A 4,361-nucleotide genomic window follows, 5' to 3' on the forward strand; every position below is an offset into this window, starting at 1 on the left:
AAGAATGAGACATCATCCACCTATTTCACAGAGATGCTCTGAGGATTATTAAGATAAAGTCTATTAAGCTCTCATGAGAAGCAAACTCAATGTACTCTAAGATAATGCCAAGTTTTTGATTCATTATGCTTAGGCTGAACCTTTTAAAAATGTTTAGTTAAAAAATAATATATATTTACTCTTTTAAAAACTGGGAACATAAACAAAAATATCACTCAGAAACACACCACCTAAAGATTGTCAAATTAACATTTAAAATGCATACCCATCTGGTTTTTACAAAAATTATTTGTATATATTTAACACAAGTGGTATTTTAGAAGTTGGAAACTTAAAAAAAAAACAGCTTTCCCTTTAACATCAGTCATCACATAGACTTTTGAAGTTGAAAGGGATTTGGAAGAGAAAACTGAGTTTCAGAGATTAGAAATAATGTGATCAAAGCAGGGCAGAAGCAGTGCTGAGACTGCAGACTTCTGCTCCATAGCCTGGAGGTCTTTGCTTTTTCTTCACTGTGCCGTCCATTATTGTAGGCCCGCTGACTTCAGGCTTTAATTAAATATCTTTTTCTCTTAAAATATCATTCCTTTTTCTTGACAAGTATGCTTAAGAAAAATCAGCCGGAAAATAGGGAGAGAGGAAATTTGGTTAATACATGGTTTGATTAAACCCTAATATCATTCATTCATTCAAAAGAGCTTTCGAAAACCTGGTTAGATTAGTTTCTGGCTCAACATTTTTTTCATTATAAAAGTGAATCGGCGGGTTAGACACAGTGCTAGTGAGTGAAATAGGCCTAATTGTTTTATAACATGTTTTTAATTTAATGTTCAACAAAGGTCAGTTACCCTGCACGCAAATCAATAAACAAACAACCAAAGCTGATTGTCAGGTGACAAAAAACACCACAAGTTGATTTCTGCCTGCCTGGTTTCCCAAACATGGTCTAATGCAATTTGAGATAACCTTCAAGCCTTACACAAGCCTTATTGAAATAGTTATTTTGAAGTAGTTTAGAGTAGCCTTTAAATTTGTCAGACATCCCAAAGCAGCTTTCCAGATTCTGACCATGTTTAGCAAGAGCTGAAGATCAGGCTCAGAAATACACCTTGAGATAATAACAAAGAAAGCAGACTAAAATCTTCTGGTTTATGGGGCACCTGGAATGCTTTCTTTTTTTTTTTTTTTGTGAGCAGTCATTCGGTTTATAGAGGTAACAAATATTAAAATGATACAAAATATCATTTTCAAAACAACATCAAAAAGTGAGTGCATTTAACTATACTCAGCTCATAACAGAGCAAGTGGGTGAGTGGAGCAATAATAACTCATTCTGTAGGAGGTTTAATATGCTGGCAACAGAGAAAGTTGGTTGAAGTAGACGAAGTTTGTCTTTTAAGTATTAGAACCGAGGGGCTCCATAATCATCTGGCATCTGCTCAATGTTGTACCTATGATTAGAAATGTACATGATGGGAACTCCAGGGATCTTCCTGATTCTCCGTTTAAGGTCCCGGTCAACTGTTGCCACAATGTAACACTTGTGCTGAGTTACTCTCTGTACTAAACAGTCATCTGCATAGGTTCCTTTGTGTGTGCACGGTAATCGTTCAAATCTTAGATCCTTGGCGATCCTTAGAGCCACTCGATACTTCTTCCCCAGTTTTTCAATTTCAGCCATTACACAGTCAGTTATACAAGGGATACACTTGGCATAATCTATCATTGGACTGCATCATTGGAACCCATCATTGACTGCACTAAGTCCAGTTTAGCCTTAATGGAAAAGTTGATAAAGTTGGTATCAACCAGGATGTGGTAAGGTGGGCCCAGTTGTGTGTTATATTGGAAGAATAAGCAGGAAGAGTATTGGGGAACTTCTCTTTCCTTGAGTGCACTAGGATCTTTCTTTTCCTTCTTTTTAGGTTTTAATCTATCCTTTTCTTTAAGCCTCTGATCTCTCAGACTAAGCATTCACTTCATGGTCGCTTATTTCCTTGTTTTCTTTTGCTTGCCCATGATCACGCCGCACTCTTGTTTCTTCCGGAATTACCCTGGAAGGCTTTCTTATCCAAAAAAACTTTTTCCCATCACATGTCAAGTGCCTGAAATTCCAGTCACTGTAGACTGGAGCCATATGACTAAACAACTGTCTTAGTGGGGATTAGTTTTGGGAACCTAGGTGAGGGGACTTAGAAGAGAGCAATTGCTATGAAAAGCGGGTGGCTGCACAAGGGGGTCTTTCCAAGTTTTGTCCAGCTCTTTGGAGAAAAAGGTGTAGAGATTTTTGTTTAAAGTTTACTTTCCTTTTAAATTCAGTTCACATAAAAAACAAATCATTTTCCCACTTTCAATAGAGGTTTACTTTGTTCAACACACAAGTCTCATGACCTATGTAAAAACATTGTGCTTTGCAACACAAATTGTTCAAATGTACCTCTCAGCAAGTTCAAGTTTGGATTTGAGTTTGCTTAAAGTGAGAACTATCGTTATATTGAAAAATGAATGCGTTTTAGTAAAAGAAAATAATTTCATCTTTATCTGAATGACATATCTCAAAAGACTTAAATTGCCCTGATGAATCTTTAAAACATCAGGATAAAATCTGTCCTTACAGCAATGATAACACCTATGTGCTAAGCCTACCTAGAATAGGGAGAAAGTAGATCAACATCACTGTCTAAAGTGTTAGGATGTGACTTGTGGTCTTTTATAAACATTTTTAAAAGTAATATATGTCTTTCCTTAAACACCTTCACCCAGCTTTGATGTTTTCTTAAAATGTGTAGGTATGGATTTTAAATGACCAATTTAAAAATATAATGAGCTACAATCTAGGTATGTTCATAATGTCTGACAATGTGTGCTTAAATTAGTAATGAAGACAGACAGAGCAAACCACTTAATGTGACAATACTATAAGAATAATGAATATGCCAGCGAGGCTCTTGAAGTTATTGAAATTATGCTACTTGTAAACCAAGATGTTGTATTAGGACAGCGGCATTATGGTTTATGTTTTCCCTCTGCTTTCTGAGCTTTCTTTTAATGCAGTAATAACATTTTTGTCAGTAGCTATGTTTGTATGTAAGTATGTACATTCTGCTTTGATTCATAAGAATACAATGATACCGTTTTTGCAAATTACAATGTTAAATGTTGTCAGCAGCGAGATATGATGTAGTTGAATGAGGACTAGTTTGAGAAGTCTGGGAACCTGGATTTAAACCCCAGTTCTGCCACCATGGTCAAGCAATTCCCCACTCTGTCCCCTGGTTTTTCCATAGGTAAATGAGGGTGGTGGGCAAGATGGTCTACCAGGTCCCTTTTCAGTCCTCAGTCTTTTAATTTCTTTTATACCATGTGTTTAATGATTACTCCATTCAAGCTCAAAATACTTGAGAGTATAAAAGGTTCATTTAAGTTTAAAGACCATCCCAACCAGAATATTGGTTTGTTTGTTTGACTTGGAATGGGAAAATAAACCCTATCTTTTTCACGGTCAATGCAGCCATCTCTGACAACATGCAGAAACCATAGTGGAAGGAAATGATTGGTAGGGCCTTCTGTTTATTCCACGTATCCACTAAAAATAGTGGCACTGCAGAAACAAACTAAGAAAGAAATAAAAAGGAATCGGTATGTAAACATCAGCAAGCATTCGTTCATAGAGGTAAGAATAGAAACATGGGGCTGGGCAAGTGACTAGATAAATTCCATGTAAAAGCTGCCTTCTCTATCAATGAAAGGATGTGGACTTTCAGCCCCAGTGCTGACATTAAGAAACTGTTTTATTTGGGTTTAACTGTAGGGAGAAGGTAGAGAGAAACATTTTCATGTGAGGATAGTAATATTAAGGTTGGTGATCTGAAGTCAAATTCTAGAATTCAGGTGGATAAAATGAGAAAATGTGCGTCTATGATCTTAGTAGTGTAGTCATATTTGAATTCTCATCTATGGACAAAGAAAAGATTCATATTTGATTGACATTTTTTATTATAATTGCCTTTAAACACATGGCGGTCACATATTTTTAACTTTTATTTTGATATGATTTCAAACTTAAAGAAGGATTGCAATAATAGTAAAAGAACTCTGATGGATCCTTCTGCAAGATTTATCAGTTGTCTACATTTTCCCACTATGTTAGTCCAGATCCTCTGAAAAGCAGATGCAAATGAGGGATTAATTATGCTAGAATTTTATTAGAGGAAACACCTTTGTGAAAGGAAATAAGGAGGTAGCTTGGAGTGTCTGAGGGTGCAGTCAGACTGCAATGTAATTCTGACTTTGGATGCAGGAGACAAGGAGAAAAGCTTGGGTAGAAGTATCCTGGATTGCCACTGGTTTTAGACATTCCC

General features: G+C 36.2%; 1 pseudogene; it reads right to left on the reverse strand.

Moving 5' to 3' along the window:
- Positions 1–1,209: 1,209 nt before the first annotated feature.
- Positions 1,210–2,048, reverse strand: LOC129075444 (rRNA-processing protein FCF1 homolog; annotated as a pseudogene).
- Between the last annotated feature and the right edge of the window lie 2,313 nt (positions 2,049–4,361).

Source organism: Pteronotus mesoamericanus, unplaced genomic scaffold, assembly GCF_021234165.1.
Source record: "Pteronotus mesoamericanus isolate MK-2021 breed Mesoamerican mustached bat unplaced genomic scaffold, CSHL_Meso_final contig_55, whole genome shotgun sequence".
In the NCBI taxonomy this organism is placed as follows: domain Eukaryota; kingdom Metazoa; phylum Chordata; class Mammalia; order Chiroptera; family Mormoopidae; genus Pteronotus; species Pteronotus mesoamericanus.